Source organism: Rhagoletis zephyria, unplaced genomic scaffold (genome assembly GCF_001687245.7).
Source record: "Rhagoletis zephyria isolate East Lansing unplaced genomic scaffold, Rhagoletis_zephyria_1.1 Rzeph_scaffold_00034, whole genome shotgun sequence".
In the NCBI taxonomy this organism is placed as follows: domain Eukaryota; kingdom Metazoa; phylum Arthropoda; class Insecta; order Diptera; family Tephritidae; genus Rhagoletis; species Rhagoletis zephyria.
Window position 1 is genome coordinate 332,220 of NW_016157118.1, and position 22,803 is coordinate 355,022.

Here is a 22,803-nt window from a genome sequence, read left to right on the forward strand (position 1 = left end):
ACACACAGCTGCTTCTGTCAAATTCACAAAGAGCGGATTAGTGGCACCGCGATGGGCGCAATCTCTATTTCTCTTAATGATGCAGTACAGATATATCAATAATCACGTTCGACAGAAAAGGAACACATACGTTTATAAATAAACATGTGCACAATACATGTACAAAAACGTCACTCACGTACACAATACATTCACAAAAACGGTTCTAGACTGCCTCGCCTTGATTTCAGAATGCTTACACATTGAGAAGTTAGCTTACTACCAATATAGAACTATTATATATTTACATATATGTATAAAATATAAAAAGTGAAATTTGATGACAATTAGCAAAAAAAGTTCAGAAAATATGGTTTTCATGATTGAAAGTGTTTTACAATCGCATATAATCAGCACGGGCCGATTTTTCAATGCCTATGTTCTGACCACGAATGTGCACCCACTTTTCAGGAAAATTTAGACTTTTGGCAGACCAAACAAACGCATAAACTTGTTCCAATCACAACGCACTTCACTTAAAATTAACCCTGGAAGTGCTTCGCTCTTTTGACCCTGTCTGCGGGTTTGTTAGTCGAAACGACTAACACCAACATTGAATTGAAATAACAAACATAAAAGAGTTAAAAACGAAAATACATTTTATAAATTTTAGTTCTTTATAGTTTTTCAAACACATAAACAAAATATTAAATACATATTATTTTCTCTGTTACATATAATAAACAAAATGGTAAATGACTTCAGAGAGAGGTACTAAGCGAAACACGATTTTTGTTAGTCGAATCGACTAACGAAGCACGTCCAGGGTTAAAATCGCTCATAAAACACATCAAATTTCTAAAAAAGTAATCCCGAAGCGATAGAAGACGATGTAAAGAAAACGGAAAAACATCAAAAACGCTACGAAAATTGTTTTCTGAAATTCGATTACAAATACAACGATGGCGGATTGCGAAAATATTCAACAGATTTCTTAGCTAGACCCTACTGAAGCCGCGCACCGAGTTTGGTAAGGATTGGTGAAGCGGCTACTGAGATACAGCATTTCATCATAAGTGGGCGGGGTCACGCCCATTTTCCAAAATTTTCATGAGAATATTATTTTTTACCACAATTCTACTCCACATACTTATTTTCAACAATGTGCATCTAATATTTACTGAAATATCGAAGTTTATGCATTTTTCCAAAATACCGTTATATGGGAAGGGGGCGCGGGTACAGTCCTATTTCGCCCATTTTCAATAGCAACCCACCTTGGATAAGGGGTAACCTACAAACCAATTTTCGTGGAGATATCTCAATTTTTGCTCGAGTTATCGACTTCTCTTTTCAGCCGGATCATTTATGTATACATTTGTCGATATCTATCTCGATTCGTTTTGGCTGTTACAAACAACCGTTATGCGAACAAAGTTAATATACCCTTGTGCACAAGTGCGCTGGGGTATAAAAATATTTGACATCCGCATTCGCATCCGCAGATTTCTAAAATTCCACATTCGCAACATGCCTAGTCCGGAGTTACGATAGGTCGTTCATACAACTTTGTTCGCAACGTTGTCATTTCGCTAAAAATGCCACTTTGCGATGTTTTATGAATGGCACTAATTTGATTCTTTGCATCGATAATCGTATATAAAATGCCTCAAATTTTGCACAGAGCTTTACTCTAAAGAGCGAAATACACCACACACGTGGCTGGGAAAACTAAGCGAAATACACCACACACGTGGCTGGGAAAACTAAGCGAAATACACCACACACGCGGCTGGGCAAACTAAGCGAAATTTCTCTTTTCTTCAAGCCATTTGTGTTGTGTATGGGGGTGCCTGAAGGTTGGACAAGCCACTTGTGTGGTGTATTTCGTTCTTAACAAAAGTAAGCAAATGGAAATCAGAATTGTATTGAGATAAAATCTCACTTTTTCCTCCACTAGTTACCTGTGGAAACAGCTTTTGAGGAATTTCTGTGGACAACATTGCGAGCACTTATGCGGGTTTACCATTAGAATCAGTGTTGCCAGAACTTTTCAGGGCGACCGGCTAGATTGGACAAAAAAAACGGCTAAAAACGGCTAAAATGTTTCAACCAGAATTAATTTTTTTTTAAATACATAAACTACAAGTAGAAAGACTAGTCAATCCATTGAATTTTTTTTGGTTAATAAAGATTATTTATACGTAGCTAAGCTGTACACCACTTTATTTTTGTTTAACAAAGGAAACTCTCGTTATACGTAGCTAAGCTTTACATCAGAAGTAATATTTGTATTACTTAAATATAAAAACAGAGATAAATTACAAACTTATGGCGTTTTCTTTTCTATTAAACAATTTTGCCTTCTTATAAATATTGGATCATTTTCAGTAGGTTGCTTTTTGTCCCGCAAAATGGCTATATTAGCTGAAAGTATGGCACTTTTGCTTAGTCGGAGGGCAATATTTTGAGAAATGAACACGTAAAGCTGTGAAAGCAGAAGGCATTGACATTCGTTGTTGTTGCCGACCACTTCACTTTTAACAAGTTTATGACATTTAACTAAAATCATGCCACCAGATTCACTAGCAGAAAAATTTTTGTTTCTTAAAAAAGGAGAAAAATTTGATAATTTGAAGTTAGTGAAGTTGGATGAAAATATTAAAAGTGTTGCGCGTTTCCAAACTGCCAGAATTCGGTACACCTGAGCAAACGTTCGAATATAAAGTTTTTTGCTTTTCCGAGGTAGGGTACGTAGGTTGATAACAAATTGCTGACGCAAAATATCTTTAAACCTCTGNCTCCCAAATATAAACTGGGACGCAAAATTGAAGCAAGTTTTGCCTATTTTTCTTTAGTTTATTTAATATTTATTATTTTTTATGAATATGTAGCACATTACTTAATAAACAACATATACTACAAACAGATTTCACACTTGGTGTAAAAATTATGAAAATTCTGCAAAATTTCAGCAAAACTTGTAACTTTTTAATCTGCTAAAATGACGCGTCCCAGTTTATGTGTATTTGGGTCACTCGCTTAAAACAAAAAACATTGAAATCGGCTCACTATCTGATTGTTTTTCAATTTTATATAACACAGTCCGACATGAAAATTTTCTGTCATAAGACTAGCCATTTCTAATAGATTCTGGAGCACTAAATTTGTAAAAATAAAAACTTGTGAATTTGAATTTTAATAAAATAAGACGAAGAGCAAAATCGGCTAAAAACGGCTAATTTTTTTTTGCAAAACGGCTAACAAATCGGCTGCCGGCTAAATCGAATTTTTTCCGGCTGTTTGCTGTCGCAACCGGCTAAATCTAGCCGGAAAACGGCTAAAATGGCAACGCTGATTAGAATGTTGAATTAACTTCGAAACAATTTTTATTTGATTTGTGCTTATTATTTGAAAAAAAAAATATTTGCCACTAGGAGCAACAGCATTGACTTTATCAGCACATATGTATATGAATTGTTAAGATAGCTGAAGAAAAATTTAACGCTGTAAATTCATCCGATTGAAAAATATACAGTGACTAAAATTTCTGCCTTTAAGTTCGTGCCTTTTCCATATTTAAGAATGTATTCCGCGATAAAGGGCAATTATTTCTTTTTGAAAATTCGCCGAATATTTTGTTATTTATTGCAGAAAAAATATTTAAGTTAAATTTACAATTTTATTTCTATACATGTGTAAGTGAATACGCTCCGAATGTGTAATATTTTACTTTTATAAGTGTTTTTGTACATTTTTTAATAAAATTGAATTCATTTTTACACAAGAAAATTTTATTTATTTTATTTTTTAAATGCATATTTTAAGCAAATTTTTGATATCATTCGTGCATGTTTATGTATATTTCTTATTTTATCGTGCATATTTTAAGCTCTTAAAATCATGTTTTAACGGCATAGTTTTGGTTGCCCTAATTATTATTATTAATAGGTAGGCTATCTCTTATTTTTCCAATGAATCAGATCACAAATAAATCTTATTTCTTATTTGATTCACTAGAAAATATAAAATCCGAGCCGTTATTCTGCCATCGGTTGGAGGTCTGCGCTTACAGCTGTCTGACAGGGCCAAGTACTTGCTTTTCATCCTAGAGAGGAAGTTGTCGTGGAGGCCAAACATCGAGGAAAGGGCAAAGAAGGCATCAGTGGCCTTATATTGCAGTAGGGGAGCTATTGGTAAGAGATGGGGTATTACGCCAAAAGTTGTCTATTGGCTCTACGATACCGTAGTCAAGCCAATTATGTTTTATGGCGCCCTAGTCTGGTGGAACTCACTGGAAAAGGCTACACTAGCTAAGCATGTGGAGCGCATACAACGGGCTGCATTAATTGGTTTTGCCTACATTAACACTAAACGTAATGCTAAACGTAGGGCCTCTCGACTTGCAGGCCGAATTGTCGCGGCGCGAACTGCTATTAGACTCAGTGAAACCGGTTGGTTGACCAACTTAGGGACTGGGGGGCTTCGATTTCATCCCGGATCGTACGGATTACTGCACCACCTATATTGCTCCTAGGAGCTTCTGCTCTGTCCATTTTCCCTCAAGGATGAGTGAGCCGGCAGGGACTTCTGGAGGAGTGCGGTGAACGAAACTGGACGGCTGGGTTGGTGGTTGGGTATTCTGTCGAGAGCTTACCATCAGCACTAAGTTCAGGCTCCCGGACTTCTGCAGTGTATTCCAGGTGGAAGTAGCTGCAATCAAGGAGGCGGTGGATTCACTGCTAAGGATCATTATAACAGTCAGGGAAGTGAGCGTATTATCTGATAGCCAAGCGGTTATCAGGACCTTGAGTTCGTTGGAGGTGCGCTATAACTTGGTTAAGAAATGTCTGCTGTCTCTTTCGATCGCATCTGTATTAGGATTATTTGGGTTCCGGGTCACAGCGACATTGAGAGGAACTGTGTGGCTGACGAATTGGCCAGGGAAGGTACCAGTGAAACGCTATAGCCGGATAAAGAGCGGCTGGGGGTTCCATTGATCGCTTGCGGTGCACTCTTGAATAGATGGGCCTCATGTCAGCTCAGTGAGCGCTGGGCGAAAGCCACGACATGTGCGATCACAAGACCCTTCTGGCCGAGGGTGGACCGGGGGCGTTCGAGGGCACTCCTCACACTCACAAAGCCACAGCTCTCACTTCTGGTGGGGGTTTTACCGGGTCACTGCCCGATCGGTATTCACGCAATAAGGCTGAACATACTACCGGAACCCGGATGTCGCAATTGCCTGAAAGATGACGGATTGGAATTACATCAACACTACCTTCTTAGATGCCCAGCTTATCAACATAGTGAAATAATATAAAGTAAAGCTGGTTTGATGGTTATTTCAAAGAAAAATTTGAGTTTGTCATTTTGGCTTTTTCCAATTCTGGCCCGCGGTTTTGTTGCATACCTCAGCCCGATTTTGATTTAGATCCTCATCCTGAGGGACTGAAAACATCAGTACTGCAACGTTAAATATGAGTGCTTTTGAGCAAGCGGCAATGTAAATCAAAGAAACTTCATAATTTCTCCCTCAAAAGGGTTAACATAAAAGTCAAACAAAAGAAAAAATTATGATAATAAATTGTCAAATAAGTGCACCAAAATACAATGCCAGTGCACCGCTTTATATTATTTCATTATGCTTATAAACATTTAACAACTGTCGCCACTTCAGTACCTTCCGAAAACATTTTTCGAAGGCTTCTCAAAAGAACAGGAAAAACTGGAATTTTTAACTATTTAAATCACTAAATACATTTCCTGTTATTTTATTTTCTTGTTGTATATTTTTAATCAAAAGAAACATTCGATGCATCGAAAATATCGATATGGATCGGTGCTATATTTCGATGCTCAAATCGAAAAAAACATCGATGTCTTTTTTTGACTTGAATCCCTAACTCACATCCTAAATAGCCCCGAGGAGCTCTGGGGCGTTGAGATCAACCGAATTCGTAAATACCTAATCGGCTCGGGGCTTTTTATCGATAACACTGGTCTACAAGGGTTTTGCGAATAAGACGGGACCTGGTGTTTCTGAACGGATTTTTCGTGCTGAACACGAATCCGGGGTCAAAAATGTCCCATCACGTCACGTTTTCGAGAAAAAAGGGGTTGAAACCCCTAAAAACAGCGTTTTTGGCCATTTTTGAAAAATTGTAGAGCTGAACCCTGACGTGCTACAAACTTTGTATATGTCAGAAATTAAAGGCTAAATCGTGCCCTTTCGAATGAGCCCTATGCCTATATGCCTATATGGTTTCAACCCCTTTTTTCTCGAAAACGTGACGTGATGGGACATTTTTGACCCCGGATTCGTGTTCAGCACGAAAAATCCGTTCAGAAACACCAGGTCCCGTCTTATTCGCAGAAAAAAAGTTGAAATTTGTAGACCAGTGTAATGGTTAGGGTGCCGTTCAGAATTGTGGTATCACAAAGGACAATCTCAAATTGTCTAAGTGAGCTCCGGTTACACGGGCTGCCACCTTACCTAACCCAACTTAACCTATTTGATCGCCGAATCTAATCATACGTCAAATATTTTTCGTAATTAATAGCGGATCTCAAAGCACGCAACCCTGTAAGGATATTTGTAGTGCATTTTTTAACTGAACACAAATCAAAGCGGTTACCAAAGTTGGAAAAATGTTTGCTGGGCAGCGATAATCTACCGAAAAACGGCTAAAAGCTGGAAATAACATTTTTGATAAAACAGTTTTTAGGGCAGAGTAATAAACTATAATGAAAAGAGATTGTACTGTTGACGTTTGAAAAGTTGGTTCAGCACAACTTCCAGAGGGATTTCAGTGTCATGGTTCTTTGAACACACTCAACTCGATTTTGGAAAGAAACGAGTAAAAATCGTTGTTTAATTTTACTATATGTTACTAAGAAAGATTCCAATGCCCTATACCTAGGTCCCGAAATCCTTTTTAAAAGAAAATTTCAATCAAATCTTTTAGGCTTTAATTTTTTTATTGCTGGTGTTGCATATCACAAAATTCCAAAACTGAGTACACAGAATACAGAATCGTCCATAATGAAAAACCAGCAAACAACTAAAGTAAAGATAGAAAAAATCAATAAAACATCGCAACCCCAAAAGGAAAAGTTGAAAACAGTACTGCAAAATACAAAGCACAAAGACAAAATGCGATGTTACTAAAAGTAGCAACCAAAGAAATGAACATAAGGGTAGCTGAAGGCGGCAGAGAGATGGTACGGAGTCGGATAGACTATAGAAGGGGAGAAATGAGGACAGACAAGAATAATGATGCGTACGCTGTCGAGTGATTGCCCTCATGCTGGTGCAGCGAACAACAACAGTACAAGCGAAAAAAAACATCAATTCAAAGGCAATACCACAGCGACAGAGTGGAAATGCATGAGTCATATCCCTGCAAAAATCGTTGGACCCTGTCGTCTATTTTTGCCATATCAGAGTATGTACTTACAAAATGCTCCTCTGTAATGCAGTAGCAGACCAACTCAGGTCACACTAACTTAAGGCCCGTTTACATACAACTTTAGCGTTGCGTTGGCGTTGGCGTCGCTTCGAAAGCTGACTATGAATACATGCATTTATATGAAAGTCTCCATATAACCAAAGTTGGGCAACGCCAACGCCAACACAACGCAGAAAGATGGCCAACTCTCAACTTTTCGCGCGCGTCGTTCGTCAGCTGTTCTAAATAATCAAAATTATGTGATTTAATTTTAATTTTTAATCAAATGCGGGCAAGAAATATAGTTTTTAATGCAATTATTGATGTAAAAATTTTGATTTATCAGCCGCTAGTATGTTAATTTAGTGACCAAAGTATTCTGTGCTAAGCGTTCATTGTAGCAAGCACGGGCGTTACGCGCGCCGCTGTCAAAGCGACGCCAGCGCCAACGCAACGCCAAAGTTGTATGTGGACGGGCCTTTATTGTTACTTCATCATTGCTACTATGACGTAAAGGTGAAATTAGTCAAGAACGCAGAACTTATGCTTAAACGCTGTCTGTATACGCAGAATTTTGTCGATTACTGGATCCCTCAGTGTTGCTTACTACAGTGTTGCCACTCATTAATTAGATTAATTAATTATTAGATTAGATTAATATAAACTACTTGTTTTTCAACAAAAAACCTTATTCGATAGTAAATTTCAAATATTTTAAACGTATTTTGAATAGGAACTTATAACTCTTTTGCGGTGTTGAGTTTTCATTTACATGGCGCTCTGGTAAGACAGATCCTGTCAGCTGACTCGGGTTTAGGTTCCGGTAGGCTTACGTTCTTGACTAATTTCATCTTAATACAGAGCTGAAGTGTTGCCAAAGAGGTGGGTACTCATGGAATAATCCCTTGGAGAAGTTTTGTGCTACTCTGATGTAGAGCTGCAAAACTATCGATGACACTGTCGATAGTATCGATAGTTTAAATTTGACACCACTATCGATGAATGGTAGCCACTATCGCGATACTATCGGAAACAAAAAATTGCCAAAAATCCCCCGTAAGCCCTAGCTACTTCAAACTTGTAATTATTACTAAAACTTAATCGACTACAAAAGCGCATACTCTAAATTTTTCTAAGAAATCTAATTAAAAAACTCAAAATTTTGATAACTCGGAAAATTCGAATACTCCTTGTTTTTGTAAATTGTTTAAAATTTACACTTGCAACCTGTTTTTTTTTGCTTAAAATAACTAATTTACGTTTTTCCTAAAAATATTAGCATATTCAATATAGATAGTGCTGTAGTAAGGCTCTCATATTTTTTCTCTTACCGATAGTATCGATACTATCGAATGGTGAGGCCCAAAACTATCGAAAATATCAAATAGTTCAACCATCGATAGTTTTGCAGCTCTAATCTGATGTACATAAGATGTAGGATATTTTTTTGGAGTACTCCTTGTTTCTTAGGGAGTACTCGCGATTTTTGCAGAGTATGATTGCACTTACACGGAGCAAAAGCCCAATGGCTTTTTCAACCAATTTGTGGTTTGATTTTCAATTGGTCAATAAGCCGATTGTAAGAAATGTGATTCAAGTTGAACATTTGAGAACAAATTCGTAAGTACGGCAGTGGCTGAACGAGCAGAGGCGCTTGCTGTTATTTGTTGGCTTCCAGCAGTACGAATACCGTCAGCACGATATATGTATAAATTTTATTTTTTTCTGTTTTTGGTTTTTCTTAATTACGAAAAAGCCTCTGCGAAGTGCAGAACCAAATCAAACGACGCAGAAAATTGATTCAAGTTGAACATTCGAAGGCAGATTTATGAAGCGACTGTAGCTGAGTGTGGAGAGATGCTTGCTGTTATTTGCTAATCCCGTCAGAGGCAACATGTTGATAATAAACATTTTTGTTGTGTATCTCCGAATTATGAAAAAGCATCTGTGAAGTGCAGAACATAAATGTATTCAAACGAAAAATCGCCAACCAAAAGCTTGGTTAATGTAAACAAAATTGTAATTAATATTACCAAATCATTGTTGAAAATAGCAACCAAGGCATTGTTAATATTAACCAAAAATCACATTGATTCCTTTTTAAGTTTGAATTTGGTAATATTAACAAATTTTTGGTTGATTTTTCTCTCAGTGTACATCAGTGGCAGGTGAACTCACACTATTACACATTGCGTGATGTGTGTTGTAGCGCAGTCTTATTGCTTTGATTTGCTCTGCCAAACGTGTGCAACACGAAGTAGCTTATTTGGTATACGTGTGTATACGTCGTTTGGCAGCGACGTTGGCATCGAAATACAACCTATTCACGCATGAATAAGAAAACCAAAAATGCCTTCCACTGACTTATGGACGTAGTATGTACCAGGGTTGTTGCGAATATTCGCATTCGCAACCGCGGAACTTCCGCATAAATTTTAACATTCGCATTCGCTTTCGCATTGGCAATAATCAATGCAAATGCGAATATTGTGCAATTGCACTGATAAAACGTACATATATCTGGTAAACAAAAAATTGTATTCAACATTTTTTGCCTGTGGACATGCTACTTTAGAGTCAAAGAGTAAGATAATAGTAGGTATTTCCAGCGGAAGTGTTCAACGGCTGGCTATACAGAGAGTCGACTATTTGCGCGTTAAAAGATTACCTATAATTAGGTAAGAATTATGTAACTATCGAATATTATTTGTAAAAGGTCTGTTGAAAAAACTGGATGCATCGCTAGTTTTTTCTACTTTTTCTTAGAAAAGTGCAATTATTTTTTTCTCACAAAACTTATTATGCTTAAGTTCCGTGCTTCCTTTTATTAGTCTTTCAGCTCGAAAACAAAAACATTTATTTTAATTGTGTGTAAATCTTCAAAATTAGCACGCATCGAAATAATGATAAAATGGAATGTGAAAAAGTTGACAGCCAAGTTCACAAATTACATAAGAATTAATTCAAGGTGAATTTTATATCTATTAAGGAGTGGGACTTGGCATGTAATATATCGTTAGTATAGTATGGAAAGGGCTTAACTCACATCGTCGCTGAAATAGCCGTAACTTATTAAAAATTCAAAATTTACTTTTTGATTGGTTATGATGCATTTCATCGAATCATAAGTCCCCATATCGTTTTAGGCAATACAAAAATTTAGTTAGTTGTGGTTTTTTTCATTTCAGCGACAATGTGAAATATGCCGTTTTAATATAGTATTAACGATATGTTGAAAATTTGCGTTCATTTGCCTCAAAATGCCAAAACACATTGAGCGCATGGAATGGAACAACAAAACAGATTTGATGGCTTATGGTACCGACAGCGGTGAGTATTTAATTGTGACTGCCTGCAACTAGGAAAAGCCGAGCTCTGCAAACTAATAAAAAAAAGTAATTACAAGCTATTCATTACAGGTGAACCTTTCTAAGAAGTCACCCGGGAACTAAGCAGATCTGAGACCTTTATCGTCCGTGATTCAATAATTCAAGTTATTATAAAAACGGGGTACCTTTTTAACAATATAACCAGATCTTAAACAAATTCTGCTGTCAAGCACGACTTTCAAAACAGAATTTTTTTCGAAATTTTCATTCCTAGGAAATAGCAATTTATTTGCTATATCCACCCATTCACACCCTCGCTATAAGTACACATTTTTCAAACCAGTCACAAACGACAAGATTAAAAATGAGTTACAAAAACTAAAATCGAAAAAACGCTGATGACGTAACAGGTTCTCCAATTTCTGAAGCAACCAAATGGAACACAACGGTGTTTAAACAACGATCTTGCCATGATGCTAGATTGTGAAGATGAAAATCAGGAGGATATATCCGACATTTGCAGCCCCGATGCAATTCTCAAAAAGGAATTATTGCACCGCAATAAAAAAAAGAAATATAACGGTAAGTGTTGGATATTGCGCTTTCTACTCACTCCATATATATACTACTTAATATGTATGTACATGTGTATATACATATGTAATTGCAATGTTAGTCAATACATAATTGAATTTTATTTACCGCTTTACTTAATTATGTACATATACTCTTTATATGTCTTTTTGAATTGCTGAATATATTACTTAACTGTTTTCTTACTCATTGCTTTTCACCATAAATTCTTTTGCTCACCAAATCTTTGGTCAGTCATCGTATGATCTTTTCCAAATAAAGAACTTTTCTTTTGCGTATATCGTGTTAAATAGTTGAAGTGACTTTTATTTGCTAGACTTGGGCCAAAAGAAAGTCCTCTCAACTAGTGCAGCGTCAATCGAAAAGTATTTACAATTTTGTAAAGTTTCAAGTTTTTCAAGTTTGTCGCAGGTCTGATTTACGACCCGTTAGGAAACAGGCTGTAACCCGAAAAGGCAGCAAAATTTCTCTTTCTTTAATACAACGTTCCAATTTTTTAATTTAAGTATTAAATAAAAAAACATTATTAAAAATTACTAACTTTTCCAGTTTTTATTTACCTAAATCACCTAATGAACACAGCAAAGTTATTTCTTAAAAATATTGGACATCCACATTCGCATCCGCATCCGCGGATGTCTATAATTCCACATTCGCAAGATCCCTAGTATGTATACATGCACAAACATATTTACAAGAGTGCACAATTTAGCTGTACCTGGAGGTACTGGAGTGTTGCCGCCGCCCAAAGAACTTTCTAACCAAGATAAGACGAAAAAGTTACCAAATGTAAGGAAAAATAACAAATTTTTTTATTAGATTAACAATTCAGGTCATCACAAATTCTTTTATACAGTACGTTTAGACAAATTTTACAAACCAAAGAAATCAATTTTTATTTGCATTTTTGAAAAGTAAATCCTTTTAAGGCTGAAAATAAATGAAATACATTCATATATAAGTACATATATATAAATACATATTTTAGAAAATCAGGCTTCCCGCATTAGGTGCATATGTATGTTAATATCTTCGTAAAGATTACCAGACTCTAAATGACGTTTTTAAATAAGTACATAGGTACACAGTTTCCAACTTCTTTGTAAGAATCAATGAAATACCTAATCAGCGTGAACAACCACATTTTAAATAATTTATAATTAAGCTTAAGCAACTAAAAATTGGACTGTATTGAACTATATCGTCGCTCAGCGCGAAATACCTCATATACGCCAAACGCAGTACCGTGTATACGATGGTAAATAAATTTTACAAAAGCGCGAAAACCCGATTTTTTCAAAACTGCGGAGTGGTATTTCCCTTGAACTTGCTATAAGATTATTATTAATAATCTTAACTTAAATTAATAAAGTAAGCTGTAATGGAAAAATAATTACCAAATCCCTTTTTTTATTGTACATCCATGACGTGGTATTGGATTCCGCATATACGAGGTATTTATATATGTACTATCTGAGTATGTATTCATTTGAAGTAGTCTTTAGCCGTTAGGCGCTTACATATATATATACATATATACGAGTAAAAAGTGAAGTGTTTTTATTTTTTATTGAGCGAATTTAAGTGTGTTAAATTCAATCCTCGAAGGACTTCAGGGATTCGGCACCTCCTCGACCCTCGTTTGCCGCGGAATTCAAGAGGAATTCCCGGCCCCCAAATCACCCCGTCCCGAACAACTGGTTTATAGCATATTAAAATATTGGGATGCAAGGCGCTCACACTTCCTTTTAGTAGAATACCCTGATGTACTTTATTGCAGAGTTAAGTACTGTTGGCAAAGGAGAAAAGAAAATCGAGGATTTGTCTGGATTTTCGATGTTCTCTGTCGACTTTGCCGCTGTTCTTGTGTGAACATAACATAACCCAAAATCAATACAAATGCCGGAATATACAGAAATTTCAAAGGAAATACAGAAAAATTAAATAAAATCGCGACAGTTTTTCTGAGAGTTATTATACCTCCCACGAGATTGGCGATATGAGCAAAAGAAAATTGAGTCTCTACAGATGGACTTCTATGTACAAAAAGAGCCATTCTGCGATAAATTCTTTGAAAACCTCGAGGAATGTTCGGCAAACTAAACGAATTCATTAAGAAACTGCAAAAAGCCACTTATCTAACTTAACGGCCAGCATACGACATTATACAAATGCTTTCCAAATCAATTTCAGTCGGGTTGCTGGAACATGCTTTTATTTTTCAACGAAACTCACATACTACATACATATCGTCGTTTAAAGTACAAAACCGCGTATCGTCCTTCTGCAAAACCGTGGGACTGACATTTTTTTGCCAAAAATTGGATTTGCTCACACAAGCTCTTGGCTCAAGCCTTACCATACGTCCTGAAATATACTATCCAGAAATGCGATTGCTTTATAAAAAAAGATAACCATTTTGAAATATGAGTGTTTTTACTCTCTCGAAAATAATTTATGCAACCTCACTTATGCGATTTTGCATTAGCTTCATACGCAGTTTTGTGCTTTAAACGATGATATGCTACTCTTTGACCAGAATTAGGTATCTGTCCCACAATATTTCAGATTCCTGATAACGCAATCGTGACATAGATTCAAAAACAATTTCACTATGCAAATATTTGATAGAGAATGTATAAATGATCCAGAACTTGCAAAACATGTTTCGCTTCCAAAAATAAAGCGAACACTATTGAATCGAAGAAACAGTGGATTGCAGCCATGTCTAAAAACCCCGCAGGAACACTGAAATGATTGGCCCGTAGTTATAGACAAGCTAGAGGCAGGTTTTAACATTTAAAATCGTATATTAAGATAAACACCCTTTTAACACTGTCATAGTCAACTTAAAAGACCATTTAACTTTAAAACGGCGTTTTAAATTTAAAATGAGGTTGACGAGGTTTTAAAATCTTAAAAGCGTAGTTCTAAGTAGACGTTTTCCTATCGAAATTTGCGGAGAAAATAGAAAAGTGGTCTTAATTTGAAGAATATGCTTCCCAATCAAAGGATATTTCGAGAATTTGCGATTTTGGATGATACAATCGCAACCAGAAATAGGAAAACATACAAGGAACGCCAAGATCCTTTTCAAATGAAAGAGGAGGACCGCAAGCAGGTCTTTTCAGCAGCAGTCCAATGAACTTCACGAATTATTCTCACTTCCTATAAAAATTTAATTATTTACGTTAATAAATTATATTTTACAAAAATTAGTTATTTACTTACAGTTTGCTGCGCCATTTCCAAAATTATTTATAAGAGTCAGTTGACACAGGGTGAACTTGCTAAAATAACAAAGTTTTCCAAATGCGATTAGTTACTTTTTTCAGTTTATATTAATGGCCCTGTTTTATGTAAATCTAGCAAAAACCTGCCTCCAACATGTCTATAACTGACTAAAACTTAAAGCCTGCTCTAAACTTAAAGATTAATTTTAACTAGAAGAGGTTTTAACTTTCGACTATAACTACGGGCCATTGTTTTTAAATGAGCATATTTTGAACGAATTCGGAAAGTCTAAGGTTGAAAAGAAACTCTTTATATAAGGAAACAATTATAGAAAAGGAATTTTCTTACACTGTATTAATGTCGCCGCCAACAATTTGTACCATCATTAAAAGCAGCCAAGGAGAACCACCCTACCCTGCAGGAAATGGGACTAGTTTGTAGCTAACTATTAACTAACTAGCAGTCGACTTGTAGTAACTATTTATTAACTGTTTCCTTTGGCCGTAACTACTTTTGAAGGGCGATGACCGCAAAATAGTGAGATCTGTTTTCCTCTGCATTAGATGTCAACTAACTTGTAGCTAATTACTTTTGAACATAAACTATCAATAAAAAAGATTTGTTCTATTTTTTTATTTGACATTACATATTTGCTTATTTGGTTACATTTTATTTTGTAGGTGGTCCCACATTTGAATTCCATCTTTATATTATTTGTCGTGAATTCGTAAAATAATCTGCGGAGTGCAAAAAAAAAGTGTATTGAAAGTATTTTTTTGTAGGAGGATATTTAAATGGAAACTTGTAAAGAAAACAAACTCCCTATAACGTCTGCATTACTCCTGCATGAGGCTTTACAACTAATATAATGTTAGTTTTGTCATAGCTAATTAGAAGTTAGTTATTTATCGAAATCCCGCAAAAAAGCTAACTAGAAGTTGGTTGTTTAAATCAATTGATAATTTTTTTCTGCAGGAATGGATGGCACATTGAAATTAGTGCCAAAATGCGGATATAAACAATTATTGACAACACTAATATCTTTCGCATCGTTACTTTACGCTTTACTTTTGACACATTTTAAGTTTTCCGACCTGTAGTAGTTAACTGTAATGCGAAAAAATCAACTTTTACATCCCGAGCAGTCCTTCTCTTAGCATTCAAAGGAAATTGACAACCATGCCAATGACTAATTTTCAACAATAACTTGACTGTACTAAAAATAACTTTTAATTTCTAAATTTTCAGTCATATGTCGTTAAGCGAGAATTCAAACAAGCCGGAAATGGAAATTTTTCTTGAAGGCAGAATTTACAGACAAATACAAGTTTTCGAGAAATTTTTTTAGTTTCATAGATAGCTCCCAATCCACCAGTTTGATTGGAAAACATTGTAACCATGACAGCAGGAAATAACAATTTACTGAACTAAATGTAACAGGTCAAAATTAGTTTAAAAAATATTATTTTGATAGACTAGGAAACATTTTTTGCATGTATTATTTGTAGGAATCAAATCGTAGTAATAAACATCGAACATGCGGAAACTTTGGCTCGTCGTTATAGTCAGTATTTTCCTATTCTTAGAAACAGATCTGGGAAACAAAGGCCCGTAGTTATAGTCAAAATTAAGTCGACACTAAAGTTAGTGCAGCTTTTTTGACAGGTATCCCATAGAAAATTATGTCAAAAAGCTGCAAATTAACTTTAGAGTCGACTTAATTTTGACTATAACTATGGGCCTTTGTTTCCCAAATCCGTGTTTAAGGATGGGACACGTGTTAATTAGTTTGATAAGGGGCCCGAGTTTCTCTTCCAGTGTGTAAAAATGTCGACTCTTTTCGATCGATACATTTGGATACAGTTTTCGATTTTTTATGGGTATTTTAAAAGCTAAGGCAGTGGCAACACTGGTAAGAAACTGTTCGTTCGTACATATGCATGCTTGTACGTACATATCCACGCAACACACTTTAGTATCGATACGAACAACAGTTTCGTTCCCGCACAATATGTTGTGTTGTATTGATTCACGTTACAGGCCCATTCTGCCTGTAACTGACCATTTTGTAACAAGCTAATTTTGTTACCAACAATTGTCACCACCTCTTGCAACCGCAATTCTATTTACTTTGGTTACGTTTTAATTTATTCAGCAATTCAGCTATGAAGTTTTCCAGAAATTCTGGTGTTGCATATTTCACGGGGCAATATTTTGTTACCTGGTCATGAGATGGTAACAAAATTTACCGGTTACAAGAGCGTTGAGAATGCGGAAAGGGTTTATAAATTGACATTAACTTCATTTGCCGGTAAAAAAAAATTTTGTTACCAACACAGAATAGGCCTGTTAATGGTGCATATACGGAACATGTGAATAACGAGATTATTATGTGAGTAACGATTCGGTACTTCGAGTCAGGGGTTGTACCCGTTACTCAGTAACGAATACATCCGATTTGCTACAGCTCTAATGTCAATTGATTTTATTACGCACCAGTATGTTAAATAGTGTCATTGACGTTATTTCCCACCCTGGTGCGAATATCGAGGGCTTATATTCAATAATACCCTCTATCTGCAGACTTTTCACAAAGATGAGATTCTGATATAAAAATCCACCTAAGATTTAACTGTCATCGGCGATATTAACGCTACTTTATATAACGCTTGACAGAAGAATTTACACTATTATAAATTGGAAATCAGAAGTAATATATCAGTGATGACAGGTAATAAGTTCAAGACGATTTCTAAAATCACAAATTAGTTTTTGTGCAAATTGCAAATAGAGGGTATTAATGAATTTAAGCGCTCGATATTTCACATTTTTATATTTGTAAGTTATTGGAAGATTTCTGCTGTGTTTTGGCAACAACTTGTCTGCAGTAAAAAAGCATATAATTTGTGTTTAAAAGTGTGTGAAAACCAATCAATTAACTTACATGATCTCGGTTCCGATCTTAAATAATCAATAGTGTCGTCGTTCTCCTTAGCCGCTTTTAAATGATGTCGTCACAAATCGCTGGCGGAGACATGAATACAGTGTAATAAAATTCGTTTTCTATAATTGTTTCGTTATAGAAAGTTTGGTTTCTTTTCCACCTTTGACATTCCGAATTCATTCAAAATATGCTAATCTAAAACACAGAATTCTTTCAGTGTTCCTCCGGGGTTTTTGGACATGGACTGTTTCTTCAATTGAATAGTGGTCGCTTTATTTTTGTGGAAACGAAACATGTTTTGCAAGTTATGGATCATTTCTACACTCTTTCTTCAAATATTTCTCGTATTCCAGCTGCGTTTTGCGTTTGGTTTTTCGCATCGCGTTTTTACTATATTCGTATTTTAATTCTTTTAATGAAATCAATTGGTGGTAGTTCATGATTGTGTCTGGATTAACAGCACCACACTGAGGATTTGGCAATAACCTTTTTCATCTATTAAAAAACAACACTTACGGGGCAATGTTTATTGTAAGAGAGTCAGAATTTCTGAAACGGGCCACTTCAATTATGTTACATTTTATTTCCCATAAGCAATGGTATTTTTTCATAGCCATTGACAATGCAAACAAATGTCCAACTTTGATTTTACAAAAAAAAAAAAATTCTAATATATCGACAAGTGTTTTTTTTTTTTGTCCTTTTTACTTCAAAATTCAATTACAGACGATCTAATTGACCGATTTCTACAATTCAACCGCCATTAGCATTGTTTTTAAAAACTCTTCAAGAGCATAGGTTCTATTTATTTAAAAACAATTCTTAAAGGTAAATGTTTATAAAATTGTTGGTAAAAAAAAAAAAAAACACTTGTCGATATATTAGAATTTTTTTTTTTTTGTCCTTTTTACTTCAAAATTCAATTACAGACGATCTAATTGACCGATTTCTACAATTCAACCGCCATTAGCATTGTTTTTAAAAACTCTTCAAGAGCATAGGTTCTATTTATTTAAAAACAATTCTTAAAGGTAAATGTTTATAAAATTGTTGGTAAAAAAAAAAAATATTAGTCTTCTCCACCACTTTTTCACACAGAAAAGAACCACATATGCAAAATTTTACTCTCAAATATTCTGTTGAGAAAAAAAATGGATCGCAACCTGGAAAACCGTTATTTTTACTTGAAGGCTGTCGCGCAATGCAACGAGCGCGTTCGGACTTATTTTGGTCAAGTGGGTCTGCAACCAGCGTGCCCTCACCGCTTTATTACCAATTAGTATGGGGACACCCATGAAGTAACACCTTTTTTTTAAAAAAAAGAATTATTGAAATCGGTTAACGTGGTCCAAAGTTATGCGGTAACATACAAAAATAAAATAAAAATGTTCCGACGAATTGATAACCTCCTCCTTTTTGTGAAGTCGATTAAAATAATAAATTTTCAATTCATTTATTGAACAAATATCTATAATATTCAGAAAGGAAGGAACTCATTTTTTGTATTTAAATTCCACAAACGTGGAACGCAGGAGTACAGGTACGCCCCCGTAAATAATGAAGTGGAAGAATCCACTTCACAGTTGCTTTGTTTTTTGAATACTATAGATATTTGTTCAATAAATGAATTAAAAAACTATAATTTTAACCGACTTCACAAAAGGGAGAAGGTTATCAATTCGTCGAAATATTTTTTTTTAATGTATGTTACCGCGTAACTTTGGATGACGGTAACCCATTTCTATAATTCTCTTTTTAAAGGAAAGGTGTTACCTTATGGGTGCTCCCGTGCTAATTTGGTTTAAATCAGATCATTTGATTATGAAGAAATCAACGATTATCTTACATTTTTATATGAGAATTGTTTGTCGGTTTTGTTCTTTGCTTAAAAATTACTTTTTTACTTAAATTTACCTCTGTTTATTTTTGACTCTGTCACATGAAAGCAAATAAACCGGTTAGGGCATGCTGGTTGCAGACCCACTTGACCAAAATAGTTCCGAACGCGCTCATTGCATTGCGCGACAGCCTTCAAGTAAAAATAACGGGTTTCCAGGTTGCGATCCATTTTTTTCTCAACAGAATATTTTAGAGAGTAAAATTTTTCATATGTGGTTTTTTTTCTGTGTGAAAAAGTGGTGGAGAAGACAATTATTTTTGTATTTTTACCAACTATTTTATAAACATTTACCCTTAAAAATTATTTTTAAATAAATAAAACCTATGCTCTTGAAGAGTTTTTGATAACACTAAAAATGACGGTTAAATTGTCCAAGACGGTCAAGTGAATTTTCAAGTAAAAAGAACAAAAACAAAACATTTGTCGATATATAAGAATTTCGTTTTTTGTAAAATCAAAGTTAGACATTTGTTTGCATTGTCAATAGAAAAATATGAAAAATATACCATTGCTGATGGGAAATAAAATACCACATAATTCAAGTGGCCCGTTTCAGAAATTCTGACTCAAGAATAACATTTTTTTCTATGAATCGACATATTTTAAGCATTGTTGAGGCTATTTCCATTTTAATGAGGAAATAGCGTCAATGACTTTATTAACAAAGTTTTGTTGACTTTATTTCGCTTTTGAACAGGTAATAATGTCAATTGACTTTATTTCGTACCAGGGTGGAGCTTATTAAGTCAAGTGGGATTTTGGCTAGTTTTTGTTATTTTTCTTTTGTTTATTTGATGTTATTATTTTTTTATTAAAGTGTAGCACATTGCACATGAGTTCCACATAAATCCACACTTCAAACTTTGTACAAAAATTATGAAAATTCAGCAAACTTTAACAATTGCTCCCAAAATTTTTAAACTTTTTATTCAGAATTTTTAGAAAAATTGTGGGTATGCAGTTTTGTAGCTCATTAAATTTAGTTAGTTAAAGTGCAAATTTCAAGACGCCAGAGAATCGCGTTGATTTTTAATGATTTTTCTTGCTGATGGTGCTGTGCATTTTCTTCCATAAGTAAAGTACGCTCGACAAATTCGTTTGTGTGGGAAAAAATGTCTAGAACCGTCAGCAAAAAAAAATATATATATTAAAAATCAATTCGATTCTCTAGCGTCTTGAAATTTGCACTTTAATTGGCGCTTAATTTATGTAAGTGCTTGGCCGAGCTTCTCATTCGATTTGTGGCGTGCGCCTTAATGTTGTAACATAAAGGGGAGGGAGCTACAGTTTTACGCCGACTCCGAACGGCATATGTATTTTTATGAGAAGCTGTTTCTCATGGCAGAAATACACTTGGAGATATGCCATTGCCTGCCAAGGGGCGACCGCTGTTAACAAAAAACCTTTTTTATAAATTTTTTTGCGTTGTTGCTTTGACCAGGGCTTGAACCCAGGGCCTGCGGAGTTTAAGCGCGCACTGCTCACCACTACACCACAGCGGCCGCAATTTACACTTTAACATACTCAAATTTAATGAGTTACAAAACTGCATACCCAAACTTTTTCTAAAAATTCTGAATAAGAAGTTTAAAATTTGTGGGTGTAATTGTTAAGGTTTCTTGAATTTTAATAATTTTTGTACGAAGTTTGAAATGTAGATTTATGTGGCGCTGGTTATGTAATGTTCAAGATTTTTATAAAATATTATAAACATTAAATAAACAAAAGAAAAAGAGCCAAAACTAGTCAAAATATCACTTGACTTAATCAGCTTACCACAATTGTACTAAAAGTTTACGATGGTGCCTGTTCAACACGACGATTATGATTTGTTGTCTCCTCGGACTCGTTCGTATGTTTCTACTCAATGACAGTTGTGGCAGCGTTACCGACGCTTACATATAGTTACATATTTATTGAAAAATAAAAAAATACTAGAGAATTGTGCTATTGAAAAAAAATTGCCTAAAAAGGTTTTTGCTGTTAAAAAAATTACCATAAGTAGCCTTAGGGTGAAGACGCAGAGATGGTAGTTTTAGGAATTGTATTCGAAAGTTCAAACCTTATTTTAAGCCTAAGTGGAAGGTTCTTTCACCTTTTGTTTAACAGCGGTAGGTACACATACTTCGTCCAAATCAGTTTTTGCTCCTCAACAAATGACTATAAGTGACCACCAAGTCAAGATGCAGGAACGGTGTCTTCAGGGATAATAGTCGAGGGCTCTAGCTTTAATTTAAGCCTAAGTGGAAGTTTTTATCACCTTTATTTCTTTGCTAGAGCTTCTAAAATATTGCAAAATACGTGACCTCGCTTTTCTCAAAATCTGGAGCTGATGGAAACATTATACTTACGGATTCGTAATCAACACAAACAATTCTATAAAAAAAACAGCTTTAACATTTACGGCAAAAAATTTTGTCCCCATTTTTGTTGGCCTGTGATATTTGTCAAACTTCTAAAAACCGTACTCTTGTTTTTCAAATTGGTTGATAAACTTCTGGGATGAATTCCAATTTGTTTAGTAGGGTATTTTTGGGATCTTTTCATTGACCAACTACCTTTATGATCAACAGCTTCTTTTCTACAGAAATGCTCACACGCGGAGCCATTTCTTAACTAATTATCGCGGCATGTTAAAGTAAACTGATATATGCTGCCAAAAATGTGCGCGATGGCATATTTTCGGTAGCAATTGCTAATTTGCAAATTTGGGTTTCCCCTAAACACAACATACTTTTCTTGCATGGTACAATTATTACAGGTATTGTCTTCCCAGGGAGTTTCAAAATTCATGCTCCCTTATTTTCAATTCGACGCAGTTCAATGTTGACCCTTTTACTTTTATTTGGCTTTGCTTTTTGTTTTCGCTCAATTTAGTTTTTATAATTTGTCAAAACAAAAGAAAAAAGTTTGAAATAAAGCGAGCCATAAAAGCTTTTAATTTATTTATTAAGCAAATGTTTAGTTTTCGGCTTTTGCAAATTAAATAAGTTCTCTGCAAGAAGGTCTGTTTAAAAACAAGTAAGAAAGTCTAAGTTCGGGCGGAGCCGAACATTAAATACCCGGCGCAAGTATTAAATATATGTTTTCCACCTTTCCGAAAGCTGCCGCTACTGATAAGCCGGGGTGTATAAATTTTAAGTAAATTAGCGTCCTTAAATTTCGAAATATTGAAATTTCAAGCATTTCTGAAATTTACCGGTTATATGAAAAACGGCCGTAATTTTAGTCCGATTTCAACAATTTTCAACGGTTTGCTTTTGTGTAGCAAGCACAATAACCGTACCGAGTTTGGTACAAATTGGTAGAACGGTTACCTAGACACATATATGTGATCATAAGTGGGCGGTGCCACGCCCATTTTCCAAAATT

At 35.1% G+C, this 22,803-nt stretch overlaps 1 protein-coding gene across 5 annotated transcripts in view; it reads left to right on the forward strand.

Annotated features, from left to right (window-relative positions):
• Positions 1-22,803, forward strand: part of LOC108364849 (neural-cadherin-like) — a 539,754-nt gene that overhangs the window by 106,945 nt on the left and 410,006 nt on the right. Inside the window, exon 1 of one of the 5 annotated variants that reach the window (XM_017618741.1) lies at positions 4,082-4,175. The exons of the other annotated variants lie outside the window; for them this stretch is intronic. The gene's annotated coding sequence lies outside the window, so the exon portion shown is untranslated. Of the gene's footprint in view, positions 1-4,081; positions 4,176-22,803 lie in introns of those variants that run through there. 5 annotated transcript variants of the gene reach the window in all.